At 36.7% G+C, this 19232-nt stretch overlaps 1 protein-coding gene across 8 annotated transcripts in view; it reads right to left on the reverse strand.

Moving 5' to 3' along the window:
* Nucleotides 1–19232, reverse strand: part of GRIA4 (glutamate ionotropic receptor AMPA type subunit 4) — a 295854-nt gene that overhangs the window by 139917 nt on the left and 136705 nt on the right. The window lies entirely within an intron of this gene.

The following is a 19232-nucleotide window of genomic DNA, read 5'->3' on the forward strand; positions in this document are numbered from 1 at the left end:
CCGGCTTCATTCCCTGCAGCCCTTTTAACCCACACACTATTAGCATCCTCTCGCTTGGTCTCTCGCCAATGAAGATTCTTTGCTTGAATAATTTTATATTCAGGAGCAGAGGTGATAGCTACACGTCAATAAAATGCGATTCAGCACTCCCAAGTAACTTATTCCTCTCCCTTTCTCTCCAAATACAACAACTTTTACTGGACATGACAAGTGATGAATCATAGCATAACACTCAAAAAAGTGCTACCTGCTACTTTCAGGATGATAAGCCCTAAAGATTTATATTTTTAAGAAATATTTTAATTTTAAAAATAACAATAAAATAACAACTGTTCCTTCTCAAAAAAATAAAGAGGACCAAAACTTGTCTCTGAGAAAAAAATAAAAAAAAGCAAGCAGCATTATACATTTGAAAAATGCTTAAATACAATTTTAGATACTGTTTTTTTTTCCTCATAAATTTATGCAGATGGCAGCTACTTGCACCAGTCTTTTTTTTTTCTTTCTTACTTTAGCTTGTTTATAAACTGTCCTGAGGCCACCAACAAAACCCTGCCAAGTGCTGGGGCATTAGTGAGGGAGCTGGGTACCTACGTCTGCTTTAAGTACAAGTGATACTTTCTTCAGGAATTCCAGGAGATGGGTGAATACTGGAAGAGGTTCTGGGGATGACTAAATTTCCTGCTCTAGCATCTCTTCCCCAAAGATACTGCTCTGAGAGGCAGTGAAGATACAGGCAAATTCGTACTTGCAAGCTCCTGAGCATGGATGCCTCTGGGACCAAGTAAATTGGCCCTGAGAGATGGGCTTGCATGATGACAAGGTCAATGCACTGATCTCCCTGCAGCAGGTGGTGCTGCCTCGGATCCTTTAAGTCACCTTCAGGGGCGATCCAGATGGTAGGGATGGCGGCCCTGAGCCTCATTTGCAAGCAGGTGGATGTCTGACTGGCCTTCTCATGCCCCAACTCCCAGAGGAAGAGAAGGAGGTTAACAACTGGCACGTCTTTCCACCAACCAAAGAGACATGAGTAAAGGGCTGCCAGCAGCAAGGCAACGGGCTGTAAAGTATCTATCAGTCACAGTGGAGCAGCCAATGGGATCCTAGAGTGGGGGCAGAATACAAAAATTTCTTCCCACTGTCTTTATGTTTCACTTTTTAAAAAGGAAATTTATTTATATAAAACGAACACAACCCACTACAAACATGTATATAATCACGTTGCTTAATAAGCATATTATTTAATTAAAATATAAAAGGATATGTCTGCCATTTAAAACATAAAATAAAAAAGGAAATTTGTTGTTGAGCATCATAGTTCCTCACGTTATTATAGTTATATTTTTAAGTTTCTATTCTCTCTACCCATAATATTCATATTTATTATTGATCCAATTTCAGGGAGAATTTAAAAACAAGGAAATGCTAGTTCTTGGGCTCAGGAAAGAGTAGTTGTTCTAATAAACTTATTTTTGAAGAGATGTAAACTGCAAGGCAAAGCAGGAAAATAAAAGTCCTGCAAACACTTCAGATAAACAGAAATGATGAGTGGTATAAATGAAAAAGTAAGTAGAAATCAATGCATTGTCTTTTCTTGTAACAGGCAATAAAATTTGTCCAAAAATCTTCGCAAACTCCTTACAAACTATTAGAAGTGATGAGCTGGTAGCTCTTTTATTTGATGATTAAAAATTAGGTATATACATTTATTCTATGAATTTATAAAATTATTTTGTCCTTAGGTCATTCAATGTTATACATGCATTCATGTTATAAATTAGAGGTAGATATATTTCACTATTATCAATACTTTATTTTTTGTGTGTTAATTTAGAAGTTATTTCAGATTTCAGAGAATGCATGGACTGAACCTGAATTTCACTGCTTGTAAGCCAGGTTAGACTCTGATATTTGGGGAGACATGGACTTCACTATATTTTAGACAAAAATTATCTAATGATTTAATGGAAATTTTTCTGTTTCTCTTCCAACTACTAGGGTTGATCCCTTTGGGGTAACTTACAGCACAGATCTGGCTGCTCCTCAATTTATTTGTCTTCATTAAAAATACTTTAGATCAAGTAACAACAGTGAAAAAAATGGGCCTTGTTATGAGTTCTTATTGGCTTTAGTATTGTAATTTTTCACAGTGAAAATGGATTTTTAATTGTACCCACCCTCCCCAATTTGTATCCCAATCTTAAATCCAAAAAGAAGAAAACCTGAGCTCTGCCAGATGAGGTGAAAATAATGTCATTTGCTTTTGCCTTTTGTCTTCTTCACTCCCCAATCCTAGACATGGATAAGATTTTCATTTAAATCAGGGTTCTAGGTTTGATGTTTTGTTTTTTACTTGCTTACTTTGGACTATATTATTTTTATTTAAAATGTTTTTCTCAAAAGTCCATTTTATAGCTCTTTCCCAAAATGCAGGCTTGAGGGACCACATGGGATGCCAAGGATCAAACCCGGGTTTGTCACATGCAAGGCAAATGCTCTACTCTGCTATTGCTCAAGCCCCACCTTAGAAAGACTTTTAAAATAGTCATTTAAGATTTATTGGGCTAGAAAGATTGTATAGTAGGCAATCTGAGTTTGATCCCCAATATTGTTTATGGTTCCCAAGTGCTACCATAAGACATAACAGAATCAGGAATAAGCCCTGAGCACAGCAGTGTATACTCCAAAACCAAAATAAATAAACAAAAATGCAAAGATTAAAAATCACAAGGATCTACATACTTATAAGGGCTCCAAATAACCAATGCTGATGCAGATACGGTAAAAACAAAACAAGACTAAAATTCTCTCATTTTTTGCCATGGAAATTTAAACAGGTTGAATCTCTCTGAGAAAAAATATAAGCATATCTGAATAATAAAAAAACAGCCCACCACATGATTCATTAGTTTTACTTCTTGGCATCTATTTCCCAAACCTAAAATCAGTAATTTGAAAAGATATATGCACACCTGTATCCATCATAAAATTAGTCACAATAGTCAAAATCTTGAAGTAACCCAAGTACCCAATAACAAAAGGATAGTTTAAATTTTTTTAAATTTATTTAAACACCTTAATTACATACATGATTGTGTTTGGGTTTCAGTCATGTAAAGAACACCACCCATCACCAGTGCAACATTCCCATCACCAATGTCCCAAGTCTCCCTCCTCCCCACCCGACCCCCGCCTGTACTCTAGACAGGCTCTCCATTAGGTACACACATATGTATATATTATACATAAATACCCACATATGTAATAAAATACTACTCAATTGCAGAAAAGAGGAAATCATACATTTTACTACAGCTTAGCTGGAACTCAAGGGAGTTCATGTTAAGTGAAATTAGTCTGAAGGATGAAAATTATGGACTGATCTCACTCATAATGTAGAGTAAAAGGAAACAAAGTAAGGGAACAGGCAATCACCAATCTAACTAACTCTGGATATTCTGTAGACTGAACTGTGGAATGGAGTCAAGGAAAAAATGGAGGAATATTGGCCTTTTGGTAGTGAATCTGGCACAGTAATGCTGTATACCTAAAATATACATTTTATCTTATAAATTATAAAACTTCAATTTTAGAAAAGCCTACACCATTTTAGTTCTATGCTGTTTTCAAAGATAGATTTTAAGACACTTCTATCTGTTCATTCTTTTTTTCCTTGAATAATGTTAATTTCCCTAGATTTCATGATTAAATGGAACTCTTAGGTCAGGCCCTTAATTTCTAGCTAGGCTATATTCATGAGTAGCTAAGGAAGGCTTTCTATCTATCACAACATAACCCTAAAAGATCTGACATTCTGTTACTTAATGATGGGATGTATACTTTGTGTCTAGAAGACTTTTAAATTTTCACAAATCCTTATTAAAATGTAAATATTCATGGATTAGAGATAACCTCTTAGCTATTAGCAATTACTCTGGTCAAAAAAGCACAGGACAAGAGGAATCTCAGAAAGTGACCTTTAACCATCCAGAAGTTTTTGATTTGGGTTTTTATGTTCCATAGCTTTAATTGAGTCATTTACTTTATGCTAATGCTTTGACTTTGGTTATTGCTTTTTTGCTTCTAGTATATCAAAATTTGGGTTTGTAATTTCTTCCTTGCTACTTTTATACTGTTTGGACGTCTTGAAGATTTTTGACTATCTTCAAATCCATTTTAATTTTTCATGTTTTACTGCTTTAATCTGAAGTTATAGGTGACTGAACTATATTGTAAGTTTAAGGATTATCGCTTCACTACTTCTATTTTCTGTTCACCGATCACTTGTGATTCATGTCAATTAATATTTATTTTATAAAACAGTACTCTGATTCCTTATTAGCACTCTTACTGATTGCTAAATTAATGTTCCAAGATCAACATTTACAGAAATAGAAACTTACAGAATAAAAACCAGGTTTTAAATGAAAATACTAGCAAATCCCCAATTATTTTTCTTTTTAAATAATTTTTATCAAGACCCCTGGGAATTACAAGTCTTTCACAGTTATATTCAAGTTCATAGTGACAGTGAATTAGGGTAATTCCCCAGCACCAGTGTTGAACTCCCTTCACCCCTGTTCCCAGCATGCATCTCATCCTATATTCACCTTTTTGCCCCCTGGACTGCTAGTGTAAACAATCCCCTTTGTATATAACGTGTAGATCTTGATTCTGTTGTTATTGACTTTGTGTTTGGTATTTAGGCCTGGCAAATTCTCAATTCTTTATAAACTTTCTGTATCACATTCTATTGTGATAGATGTACTGCAATTTCTTTATCCACTCATCTGTTCTCAGGCACTTGGGTTGCTTCCAGATTTTGACTATTGTGAATTAGTGCTGTAGTGAGCATAGGAGCACGGCTTTGCTGCATTGTACTTTGGGGCCTCAGGATATGTTCCTAAGAGCAGTATTTCTAGGTCAAATCGAGGCTCAATTTTTGCTTTTTTGAGGAATGTCTGTATTGTTTTCCAAAAACTAGGCTCCATGGTAGAAAGCAGAGTGAAGAGGAAAGGGAGTGCAGTGGAATAGAACAAGGAAGGAAGCAAAGTGATGTGCATGTTGCTCTTTCTGTAAAAGTATTATATATCACTTTTTTTTTGTTCAAAGGAAAAAAGGAGAAAGAGAAAGAAAGAGAGACAGTGACAGACAGACAAAGAAGAATGGTGGCTGCCATCAAGAGAAGCTGGGAGGGAAAATGGAGATATTGGTGGAGGAAGAGTACTGGTGAAGGGATGGTTGCTCAAACATTATATGACTGAAATACAGCCATCAACAATTGTCTAACTGTATATTATACAGAGATTCAATAAAAGAAGAAAACCAAACAAAACATGCTGCGTCTCAGAAGGAAATGTCCTTCAAATAAGTTGTTTTGACTTAGAGAAACCCAGACAGCCTTAATATACATATTTCCTACTATATATTCTCCTACATCAAGTAGGGTCTGCTTTTATAACTTTTGGCTGTAAAAATTTTTGTTCTTAGAAAAAAGACAAAGTGCTGTGCTCCCATCCTATAACTGAAAATACCTTTGCAATCATTACATCTAATATATTTCCCCAGTGGTTTTTCACATAAGAACAAATCTCAGGAAAAGCCTATTTTCAACCATTGAAGTGGAAAAGGAGAGTGGTTAAGAAAATATAAAGAATGATCAGACTTGAACACCAAACCCAAAGTCAACGACAACAGAATCGATACCCATCTACAACAAGCTGTACAAGTGGGGACCAGTTACACTAGCATCCTGGGGGATAACGGAAGGAGAAGTGAGACATGTGCTGGGAAAAGGGATGGAGGGAGGACAACACTGGTGGTGGGAATTCTTCTTATTCATTATCACTATGTTCCTTAAATATTACTCTGAAAGATGTGTAACTCACTTTGGCCACGATAAAAATTAAAAAAAAAAGAAAATGGTGTCCATTAAGTTAGTAACAGCACCTATAGATACTTCTAATCTTAAAGTTATGCGATTATCTATAGAAAATTGATTTTTGTAATAGTTTTTACTTCATTCCAACCAATTATAGTAATAAATCAGAAGCCCTTCTGACACCTTTAACAATTCTTATCAAGGTTTCTTATACTTAGTGTCATTTTGATGTTTGTGTGGAAGACATAAGCAGAATTCATTTGACCTCTTTTTTAAATATAACTAGTAGGTTAATTAATATACTAAGAAATTCAAAGGTTTTTTTTTTTACTGAAAATATGTTATTTTTACTGGAAACATGTTATTTCTTAAGGCTGTTTTGTGTATATGTGTGTGTTAAAGAGAAGTGATAACATTATCTATTCAGAAAATGTTAGTGGAAAACCTAACAATTATAATTTATATCTCATAATTAGGTTCATATTATTAAAATTCTAAGTAAATTATTTTTGAGGTTATATTATGTCAATTATGCTTTAGCTAAACATTTGTTTTTTTTTTTTTGGGGGGGGGGTCACACCCGGCAGCACTCAGGGGTTACTCCTGGCTCTACATTCAGAAATCGCTCCTGACAGGCTCGGGGACCATATGGAATGCCGGGATTTGAACCACCGTCCTTCTGCATGCAAGGCAAATGATTTACCTCCATGTTGTCTCTCTGGCCCCTAGTTAAACATTTGAATAATTAATTTAATTAAAAATTTGAATTAAACATGTGAATAAAGTAAATATGACTGATTAGATTCTCACTCTTCACTTTTTTAAATTTATAAATTTGTTATTTATTTACCAATTTGGCTATACAACTGGTAGTCTACTTCTTGCTCTGTGCTCAGGGATCACTCTTGGCAGAGCCTGGGGTCTATGTCATTCTGGGGATTAAACCTGGGTCAACCACATACAAGACAAGCACATTATCTGCTATATTATTACCCCAGCTCCATGTCTAATATTCACTTTAAATATACATAATATCAATACTAAGCAAGGAATAATGCATTTCAATTTTACAGTTTCCACACAAAACAAATGAATAGACTTGTTAGATTTCTATGTTTAAATTTCACATTATTTTTATCTGCAAGTATGCCTTATGACTTTTTCAAACCTAAGAAAGATCAAGCTTAAAAGAGAGCTATTCTCAGCTGTACCCTTCAATATATAATAACCATTGTCCTTTCTTTTTCTGGGATAGCACCAATTAAAATCACACACATATATCCAAGTTGCCAATTGTACTAAAACCTTACTCTGAGATAAAGGATACATCTTGTACATTTTGAACCCTTCAACACAACTCATTATGAGTTAAAAAAGTGTTTCTCATCTGGAAGATACACAATGTGTTAGTTGACTAAAATTTTTGATGAAGATAGCACTTCAATTTATTTTGTTGTTATGAACATTGACCTAAAATATTTCCTATAGATTTAATTATCTATTAAATTATCTATAATTTAATTAACTATAGCTTAATGCAATTAAAACAAAGAATTAACTTTTCAGAATAATTTTATTTTCACATTAAGATACATACTAAATAACTTGAATTATGCTTTAATAATGATAACATATTGAAATGAAAAAAAATGAAATGAAAATAATGATAATACATATAAGACCCATAGATCATTTTTATCATTATGTATGTAGACAGAATATATGATTGTTTATATAGTAAATTTAAATTATTGGTTGAAAATATCTAAACTTCAATGGAAACTACTTCAACTTTATAATATGAAGCTAATATTAAATTTGATGATCTTTGATAGAAACACTACATGTATGAGAAGTCTAAGAAGAATTTAAAATGTAACCATTAAAGAGATAAATATGAGTAATTTATAAGCAGCTATAATGAATCTAACTTTATACAAATATTAAAATACGATTAACTCATTGTTTTCTCTGATCTGCTAGATGACTTTTCATTTTGGCTAAAATAACTTGACAAAATTTCAAATGTAAGTCACCTTTAAATAAAGTCACAGAATAAAGGAAAAATGCATGATAAAAAATTATAGTGAATGACAATCTAAGATTCTAGTGTGTGCATGTGAATGGGCACAAAATATGTACTTACAGGTAAGTAATGTCTATGATTCATAGTATTTTTCTGGGAGAGGGATTTGGGCATCACCCAATTCTATGTGGTACTTAGGGCATCAAACTAAGGTTGACTCCAGGAAAGTGTGATCAGCACATTACTATCTCTCTGGTCACTGGTTTATATTAATGTAAGTACTTTATACCTTATACATTTAGCATGTTTTAATCAGATAATAATTCCCTTTAAAGAAGCAAATTAAAAATAAATTTTGACAAACTTTGAAATCAATGTGTAGGCGACATTTTAGTGGGAAAGGTTGTTTTTAATTTGCATTTAAAGAATGGGAATACCAAAGAATAGAGAGGGGTCTGGAGATAACTCAGTTTTACATTGTGTATCTTAAAGGAATGAGGAATGTGACTTTCACCCCAAGAATAATACATATTCCCAGTGTGGTCCTGAAGTCTCTATGACACCACAAAAAAGTGTATGAGCCCTGATGAATACAATAATTAAGTCTGTAAGTGGCAATTCTTGTGATTCCTGTCATGGAAATAGGAAATAAAGGGTAGGATACACAGTGTTTTTTTTTTTTTTATGTGAGAACTTCTATTTGGTTAAAAAACTATCTAGAAAACTTTTCAATTAGATTTACTAATGTTTTCAGTAGAAGAATCATCTTATCTATTGTAAATTGAGAAATATTGTAGTTAGAAATAAAATGTTTTGATTGGTTTTACAGGAAATGACTTCCCTCATTTTGTACCCAGAATTCAACTAGTTACTGCATTAGACGTCTCAAGAGTTCATGTTACTGATGATAGGAACCCAGGTCTCTGGTTTCTTAAACATAAGAAAGGTGGATTCAGGTCTTCAGTAGAAACTTGAAATAGAAGTTCTATTTCACCATCTCTGAGGCTGCACTGCCATTTGGGGCTCTGCTTAGGTTTTATCAGGAAAGAGATTACAGTCCTCTCTGTGGCTGGTTTCTGTTTAGATATTCCCTTTCCTGCTGCCAATCTCTGGAACTCAGATGCTCTATGTTTGTAAGTTTGTTCTGGGTCATTGACCAAACTGATGAATCTCCTTGATGTGGAAGCTTCAGCCCATCTGGAACTGGACAGGCCACCTGCCTACCAGGCCTCTGTTAAGTCATTCCCTTCTCTGGAGCTCCACTAATTGCCTGGCTGGTTCTGCTTGAATAGGCATTTTGGATGCTGGCCTTTCCCTCAGTCTTGCCTTCGGATATTGCTATTCTGTATGCCTCTCCCTCTGTGACTCAAATTCAAAGTCCACACACTTAGTATTACATACTTTCTTTTAGTCAGCCATTGTGAAATCTGCGTTTGAACACTTCGAGTAACCAAAAGCACAATTTTGACCAAGGAACTCAAATTTATTTCCTTTATATTGATAGTTAGAAACTACCTTCTTATTTTGAGTCAAAATCAACCTCCCTGTATATTTTTTTCATATCTAGCATCATTAATCATGAGCCTTACACTTGTGCATTATAAAATATATGAGGTGCTTCTTACTTGAAACTCGAATATATTTTTGTTCTGTGGATAGTAATGAAGAGAAAATGAAAAAGTCAAGGCTCAGAAAGCAAAAGTAACTCAACAAAGATACAATTAGTAAGTATTAGTCCCAATGTTGACAAGATCTCAGATTTGTTATTTAATTTTTCTAGTAAAACAAATTTAATACAACCACTCTCTAACAAATCACTCTTGCGGTTATAATCTTGACCTTGGTGAGGCAACCCTCACCCTCTGACCTTTTTGGTTTGTTTGCTTTGGGAGAATCATACCTGGTGACACTCAGGGGTTACTTCTGGCTCTGCACTCAGAAATAGCTCCTGGTTTGGGGGACCATATAGGACGCTGGGGGATCGTACCACGATCCATCCTAGGTCAGCACATGTAAGGTAAATGCCCCACCACTTGTGCCACCACTCTGGCCCCTCACCCTCGAATCTTAACTGAAGTTAGAGGTGTCTTCTTTCCTCCCCCTGCCAGCATTCCTCTGGAGTCCTCCTCCAGCCACCTTTGGCTCTTCTGTAGTAATGCATTAATTATCCAGTTTTTATTCTAAATTTTTTTTACCATATTTTACACCTTCTTGTCTCCAAAATCAGCTTAACATTTATGAGCAATCATTACTGTACTTGTTTATACAGTCAACTATATACTCTTTCCAATTATTGTCATGTGACACAAAAAAGACTACCTCAGAATAAGTCTAATTATTCATCACTCTCATTTTATCTCATCACTTTATCTAGATTAGTGATATAAGTGAAGAAAAATTTATACCATCTAGTTTCCCATTAAGTCTTAAGTGGTATCTGTAGATCATCCCTAGTCCTTCTCTTTTCTATCATGGTAATTTTTTAAAATCTTTACTCCCTTCTTCAAATATATTATAACTTTTCCACAATTCCAATTTCAGCAAAAAACATAATTCCTTATAAAGGATAGTTTCAGGGGCTGGAGAGATAGCATGGAGGTAAGGCCTTTGCCTTTCATGCATAAGGTCATCAGTTCGAATACAGCTTCCCATATGGTCCCCTGTGCCTGCCAGGAGCAATTTCTGAGCATGGAGCCAGGAGTTTCCCCTGGGCACTGCTGGGTGTGACCCCAAAACTACACACACACACACACACACACACACACACACACACACACACACACACACACACACACACACACACACGGATAGTTTCAGAAAAGAATTTTAACAAATTCCTCCCATAAAACCTACCCAAATATCTGTGAATTTAATACTGTGTGGTTAATCTGTGTGTTCAGCTAAGCTCATGGATCTATGTGCGTCCTAGATTCTGTCTGCTCTTATATACTCAGGGACATCTTCAACAAGTCACTTGCCTCTAGTATCGCCATCTTCCCTAAGTAAATCATCTTCTAAATTGATAGAAATGTTCTTTTTCCACATTGCCATTCCATTTGGCCTACGGCTATCGCTTCATATCTATCTGTCTTTTCACATTTAAGGTCCTCAAGGGGATAGACCATATGCCACACAAGTGTCTTATTATCTGCACTCTCTCCAGCACCCATTCTTCATCGAGCAAACTCAAATTTTATATGTATATATATATATTAGCTTTTTGGGGTTTTTTGGAGGTCACACTCTGCAATGTTAGGGGTTACTCCTGGCTCTGTGCTCAGAATTCATCCTGGCAGGCACACTGGACCATATGGGATGCCAGGATTCGAATTACCACCTGTCCTGGATTGGCTTCGTGCAAGGCAAATGCTCTACCGCTATGCTATCTCTCCGGCCCTTCAAGTTAGATATTTTTTTATCACAAAAAAGAACCATGTTGTTCAATTGAATGGGCTTTTATTATTCCCAAGTAGCATCTGACCCAGTTGATCATTCCCCTTATAAACCCATTTTATACTTCATATTTAAAACGATACCACACTCACCTCATTTCTTTCCAGCCACTCTTTTTTTTCAAGTATGAATGTATGTGACAATTACCATTAAAGAAAAATAGTCTTAGAAATAATATTGCATAAACCCCATATATTAAGTTTTAGATGAAATTATTCTGAGAATTACAAGAAAAGCAATTAGATACGATTTTCTAGTTAACTATATCCTTAAACTGAGGGTTAATTAGAAGCGCTCTGATCATTCTGTTTTAATATTTTTTGTGTTATGTTACTTTATCCTAGAATGAATATAATTTAAACTTACAGTAAACAGTACTTGCTAGTTCCATTTCTGACAACCACCTATCTCTCACTGTTGAATAATTTTTTTCTAGAAAAGGTTTTATCTTCCATTGGCAATGTATTTAGCAATAGTCTGTAAAAATTTTAGATTCATTAAACCCTTGAGTGCCACCGGATGTCCAGCCACTCTTTTTATTGTTGCTTTGCTCTCACCCTGTTTTCTTGTCTATCTCTGTAAACCAAGTGTTCAGGGAAGAACTCATTAATTAAATTCATCTTGAATTTATATCCTTTCTGTTTATTCTCTAGAGAAATCTATAAATCCTATCTTCATACTAAACACTTCCAAATTATATTTTATTATATTTCTGGTTATTTTAGCCTCTGAAATTCTAAGGCAACATATCTCTCTTACTTAATATGTCCACTTTGAGATATTTAAAAGTAACTACCTCAAAATGAATACAGAAAAATCCAGTCGTTGTTGGCATTGTCATCATTGTCATCTCCTCCTAATCTTTCTCCTCTTCTTCCTCCTCTTCCTCCTCTTCTTCCTCCTTTCTCTTCTTCCACCTCCTCCTTCACCTTCTTTTCCTTCTCCTCCTTTTCCTCTTCCTCCACCTTCTTCTCCCCTTATCCTTCTCCTCCTTCTCCCTCTCCTCCTCCTCCTCCTCCTCCTCCTCCTCCTCCTCCTCCTCCTCCTCCTTCTTCTTCTTCTTCTTCTTCTTCTTCTTCTTCTTCTTCTTCTTCTTCATTTTCTTCTTCCTCCTCCTCCTCCTCCTTCTGGAGAGAGCTTATTTCTCTTCTTTCCACACCATTGTTATTCCCTTTTATCTTCATCTTAGTTATGACCATTGTGTTTTCAGTTTGCTCGAGTCTAAAATCTTGATGTATTCCTTTGTTTCACTTCACAATAATTCCTAGAGACACTGCTTTGAAAACATATCCTGAATTCAACCATTTCTGACCACTCCTGGTTCAGTATACATATCTTTCCTATGTTATTTACCCAGTCATCTAAAAGTATCTGTTTTTTCTTCACTTCCATAATTTTAATTCATAGTTGAAGAAATCCTTTGACAATGTCCAATGATGTCCTTGAACTTTTTTCTTAAAATAAGATTCACACCGTATGACCTGAAAAGTACCTTGTGATCAAGCAGTCACTATCTTTCTGAGAGAAACTCCTCTTTTTCTTTTTATTCTTTTCTTTGGTCACTTGATCACTTTTCTCCAAACACTCTGAGGTAGCTACTTTCCCATTCAGGCACTGGCAATTAATACTGTCCTATCAATAAAGGCATCTCACAAATGTTCAGGGGTTGAACATAAGCTGCTCCTTCTGGGCCAGCCAGTCTATCCTAATGTGCATCATGGCTTCTTCTTACAGTGTCACTGAGTAGCAATTAATTGTCTAGTTAATACTTTTCTTTATCTATACCTGGAATTCATAACTGTTCATATGCTATGGCTATTTAGCATTCCAGTGAAGTTTGTAGTTTCCTTCTCAGAATAGTAGTTTCATTTTTGTAATTAAATTATTTTTTTTTGTTTTGAATTTTGGACCACATCTGGCAATACTCAAGGCTTACTCCTGGCTATGTGCCCAAGGATCACTCCTGGTGGGGTTAGGGGGACCATATAAGCTGTCAGAGATCAAACCTAGGTTGGATATAAAGGAGGCAAGTACTCTACCCACTTTACTATAGCTCTGGCTCCATTAGAATAGACATTTCAAGTGCATAAAATAAATTACTTGAATGACAAAAGGCATCAGTTATACTGAGTTGTAAATCCAAAATGTTTAAAAATAAATTTTGAAATAATATTTTATGAGCTTAAGAAGGGGATCAGAGGAGGCTGGGCAATATGGTTCAGTGTTTGAGCTCACACCCTGTGTTTGAACCCTGGTGCTGTAGAACCTCCCCAAAACTAAAGTGTCACTGGAAAGGACCTGAGTCTTGGAACATTGTCCAGACCACCCTTTACCCAAAAAAAGAGAAGCAAGTTAATATACTTGCTTCTTTACTTATATCTTAGTAAAACCTAATGACATGCCTGTTATAAACAACTTAGAAATCATAATGAACAGGGCCAGAGAGGTAGTACAGTGGTTAAGGTTCTTGCCTCATACGGAGCGAATCCTACTTCCAACCTAGGCATCACATAATCTATTGAATTTTTCCAGGCACAGCTGTGGAGCCCCTGACACAACTGTGTGTGACTGTGGAGGCCCAAGCACTGCTAGGGACCACTGGGTCTCTTGTTTTTCAAGGGCTTAGCAGCTTGGGAATCTGGAACCCTGAAAGTGGAGTCCTGTTGGATTAGACTACAGTGAGTGGCATGAGACTCCTGAACACTGCTTACAATATATTTGGATACTTGAAACTCAAATGCAATTGTGAATGACTTTAAACAGTACACAGTTATAGCTACTGCCGATATGTCTGTCTGTGGTTGGTGCTTATAGTCAGAACACACTTTCATGCTAAATCTCAGCTAAGGTTAGAAGAAACAAAAATGCCACTTCTTTCCTCCCTATAACCAAGGAATGTTCTGTCCAAACACATAAAGACAGGCACCAGGCATGTCTTTCCCTGATATCCTCAGGAAAAATTTCGTGTAACTATATATCCCAAACCATATATATCTGTTTCTTTTCTACGTGCCTGAAATAGCTGTGAACAAAAGTCCTGTGTCAAGGAGCTGTCATTATCTGAAAATGGAAACCGAGCTCAGCACACAGACATCCATATTATCTGTAAAAGTGTATGTTTCCTCTTGCTTTGTGCTCTTCTGAGAAAAGTCAGTACAAACGCTGTCTCTAACCATTTTAAGTCAGGTATCTAAGTTATAAGTACATTGCCAACAATAAGAAAATCACTTTAAAAATGGACATTATTATCATTTAAAATATAGATTTTATAGAACTGTCAGATTCGCGTAGTGCTCTGTGATATGTAGAAATATTTATTATTCCTCCACCTCTACAAATTTGTTCGTATAATTCTCTCTTCCCTGACTTCCTACTGCTTCTGATTAACTACCTGCTTTGAAGGACCGGACAATCATTCATGCTGGACAGATCTTTCTGCTCCTGCGCTGCAGCCCTGCCACTCCACGGCCCAGTCCTGCCTGGTGCTCTCACAACTCGGTGGCCATCGCTCTATTTTCGGACAGCAGGCCGACAGCAGAGAAAATGGCCCGGTCTGTGGGCTTAGATCCTTCTTCAGCCTGAACTCTAGGCCCTCTGCCTTTGTGGGGGCCACCTCAGCCTCAGCAGAGCAGAGGGACGGCTCTCCCCACCCGTATCCAGCTTCCCAAATCCTTGGGGACTTAAAATACCAGAATAAATGCTCATTCTGCTCTACTCGAATGTGTAAAGGTCAGCTTTAAGAGAGGCAGCAGAGTGGCTGCCTTTTGAAGCTCTCAGAACCTTTCAATGGTGACATTTTGTGCCCCTTTGGAGCTGCCAGCGAGTGCAATGTGCAGGACTAGCTCTTGGCAGGAGGAGGTCGGGCAGGGCCTGTGCCCAGACAGGCTGATCCTAGCTCATGCCTGGCATCCTACTTTTTTCTCCACTGACCTCTAAGGATAGTGCGGGGACAGGGTATCTTAAATCAAAGGGATGGGTTCTGACTGTAGCATCTTACAGACCTGAGGAGGATCTCCCTGGTGTGTCTGCCTGTGCTTGGCACCGGGAGTGGCCCCAAGTAATTTTTTAACCTAGAACAGCACCCACATAGGGAAAACGGGAACAAATGATTCCAATACTCAATGATTATTTTTGGATTTTTTAGTTAGGCCACCTCTGGCAGATGCTCAGGGGGTCAGGCCGGCTGATGCTTGGGGGATACCAAATTGGTAGTCTTGCAACCATCTTTCTGGCTCTGGAGGAAGTCTTTGAATAAATTTTAATTTAATTACCTTGCTGTTACTGAGAATCCACTTTTCCTTAAATAAATAAAGCACACTATCTACTTAAATAAATAATAGAAAGAGATAGAGAATCTAATATGGACTGACCCCAAACCCAAAATTCTTGAAAGCTTCTATTGTTTGTTGTTTTATTTTGTTTGTTGGGGGGCTATACCAGATATGATCAGAGTTACTCCTGGTTTCTGTACCTCAGCAATTACTCCTGGAAGTGCCCTAGGGTCTATATGGAATGCTGGGAATAAATCTATGTTGGCATTGTGCAAGACAAGCACCCTCCTTACTCTACTATGTAGTTCCAATCCTGAAAGTCTCAATAATTTAATATGTGATAACATGGTTATATCTTTGTATTCTGAACTGTGCAAACTCTTGGTAAAAATGGCACAGACCAGATAATAACCTAGGTTGAAATTTAAACCTTGAATTCATATCTGTCTTCTGATTTAGACCGAGAAAACCAACCTGAAGACGTTGTCTTAGCCCTTAGATCATATTGTTACACAAACTATTTTACACAAGAATTTTAATTGAAAGTAAAAATGCAGAGACCACAGAGTAAAAGGGGTTGACTTGAAGAGAAAAGGGGTTGACTTGCATAGTTAACCTTGCATAGTAAAAGGGGGTTGACTTGCATATGGATGATCCTGGTTTGATCTCTAGCGATCGCATACAATCACAGGAGGAACACCAGAGAGGGATCCCTGTGTATCCTGCCTAGGAGTAGTTCTTTAGCCACCTTCTTTAGAGCACCCTTGGGTATGGCCCACAAATTCCCTCAAATTAAATTACATTCAATTATTACTATACACACATATATAAATATCAACTGTCTTCCTTCTTATTGATAATTATTGGATATATTAATAAAATATATTAAAGCATATCAGTATATGGATTCCAAAACTCTATGTTCTTATTTTATTTTTTTGTGTGGCTTTTAGCTAATGTTTTTGAAGTAGATGACACTGTCTAAATGTGATTTATGTTGATGTTGTTTCCTTCTTTCTTTCTTTCTTTCTTTCTTTCTTTCTTTCTTTCTTTCTTTCTTTCTTTCTTTTTCTTTTCTCTTTCTTTCTTTCTTTCTTTCTTTCTTCTTTCTTTCTTCTTTCTTCTTTCTTTCTTTCTTTCTTTCTCTTCTTTTTTCTTTCTTTCTTTCTTTCTTTCTTTCTTATCTTTCTTTCTTTCTTTCTTTCTTTCTTTCTTCTTTCTTTCTTTCTTTCTTTCTTTCTTTCTTCTTTCTTTCTTCTTTCTTTCTTTTTTCTTTCTTTCTTTCTTTTCTTCTTTCTTCTCTTTCTTCTCTTTTCTTTCTTTCTTTCTTTCTTTCTTTCTTTCTTTCTTTCTTTCTTTCTTTCTTTCTTTCTTTCTTTCTTTCTTTCTTTCTTTCTTTCTTTCTTTTCTTTCTTTCTTTCTTTCTTTCTTTCTTTCTTTTCTTTCTTTCTTTCTTTCTTTCTTTCTTTCTTTCTTTCTTTCTTTCTTTCTTTCTTTCTTTCTTTCTTTCTTTCTTTCTTTCTCTCTCTTCCTTTCTTTCTTCCTTTCTTCCTTCCTTCCTTCCTCCTTCCTTCCTTCTCTCCCCTTCCTTCCTTCCGTCTCTCCCCTTCCTTCCTTCCTTCCTTCCTTCCTTTCTTCCTTCCTTCCTTCCTTCCTTCCTTCCTTCCTTCCTTCCTTCCTTCCTTCCTTCCTTCCTTCCTTCCTTCCTTTCATTCTTCCTTTGTTTCTTCCTTCCTTCCTCCCCTTCCTTCCTCCCCTTCCTTCCTTCCTTTTCTTCCTCCCCTTTCTTCCTCCCCTTCCTTCCCTTCCTCCTCTTCCTTCCTTCCTTCCTCCTCTTCCTTCCTTCCTTCCTTCCTTCCTTCCTTCCTTCCTTCCTTCCTTCCTTCCTTCCTTCCTTCCTTCCTTCCTTCCTTCCTTCCTTCCTTCCTTCCTTCCTTCCTTCCTTCCTTCCTTCCTTCCTTCCTTTTTTTTCCTTTTGTCACTGATGCTCCAGGCTTATTCCTGGCTCTCTGCACTTTGGACTATGCTTGGAAACATCTGGAAGCTGAGGACTGAGCTTGTGTTAGCCATGTGCAAGGAAAATGCCTTACCAGCTGCACTACATCCTTGGTCCTAAAATTATACTCTTTTAGATTTTTTTTGTTGGGGGGGTGTGCAAACCAGCCAGTGCTCAGGACTTACTCCTGGATCTTTACTCAGAAATCACTCCTAGCAGGCTCGGGGGACCAAATGGGAAGCCAGGGATTGAACTCCCACAGCAGCCATGTGCAAGGCAAACACACTATACATTGTACTATTGCTCTGGTCCTTGGAATTATACTTTTAATGGTGATCTCAGATAAACCTTTGATCAACATTCTGACTTCTATGATTTCTCTAAATATCTGGTTATTTCATTTTCCTGCACTGTGTAAAGTGACAGATTCTCTATTGGCTGAAACTGGTCTTTTCTTTTGAACCTCTGAAAGGACCAATTAATTGCGAATGGAAGGGGCAAATGTTTAGGGTACATGAGAAGACCAGACAGGGCTATAATGTAGAATGCCAAAGCACATTTGGAGGCTGTTGAAGAAAACAAGCTGTTATGAACTCAGGAATGAAACATGGACATCCTTCCTTAACAACAATGATGGCATCCACTGTGTCTAATCAGCCTGTGAAGTTTTTTTAACTTGTAAAAAGGGCACCATCTTAGGATCAGTGCAAAGACCAAGACCATCAACCACAGAAGATGGATTAAAATGACACTGAGGGAACAGAACTTCTGGAACCACAAAGAAAGACTTCATCATAAGTCCCACTCCTGGACCTGTGCAGATACTGAGATCTCTAGATGCACAGGTCTTATTTCATCACCCAGGACAGAGCAGAAGTCTTCCAAACACCACGAAAGCACCACTGGGAGAGTAAATGAACCTGAACGGAGTCTATAGTTAATCCCGTGACAATATACTCCAAGGGTGGAGAAACCCCATAGCGCTTAGGCCAAGTGAATTCCTTTTCACATGACCCCAATATTTACTGTGCCAGTGCAGGAGGGAAAAAAAGGCAAAAAGCACAAAACATTTTTTATTTTTTATATATTATTTTTTTATCTTCATTTATTATTATTATTTTTATTTTTATTTACCTATCTACTTTTTGTCGATTTCTTTGTTTTGGTGTGGTTACTGGAGTTGTTGCTCCATTTATATTTATATTTTTTTCTTCTTTTCTTTTCTTTCTTTATGTGCTCTTTATGTTTTTTAACTCAAGACCATGGCTTTTTTTGTGGTGCCTATCGTTATCACTGGAGTGCTCCCTGGATATTTGACACTTCTTATGTACTGTTGAGGTGTTTCTCCTTCTTTTTCTCCTTCGTCTCTCAAACTGACGATGAGAGCCTCTAGAAGGATTCTACCCATTTTCGGCATATTAGACTTTTACCCCAGTTTATTACTTTTCTCTTCTTCAAATAAAACCACATAACTTGAACTATCTAGTCCTGCCTCCCAGTTAGGGGGAAATAAGGGAGGCACCAAGACCAAGACTACAGAGGGGACCACATATTCTCGCAGCCCCGGGGGTGAGGGAGAAGGATATGGGAGGTAGGACAAACACG

The sequence above is a fragment of the Suncus etruscus genome, chromosome 8 (genome assembly GCF_024139225.1).
Source record: "Suncus etruscus isolate mSunEtr1 chromosome 8, mSunEtr1.pri.cur, whole genome shotgun sequence".
NCBI lineage: Eukaryota > Metazoa > Chordata > Mammalia > Eulipotyphla > Soricidae > Suncus > Suncus etruscus.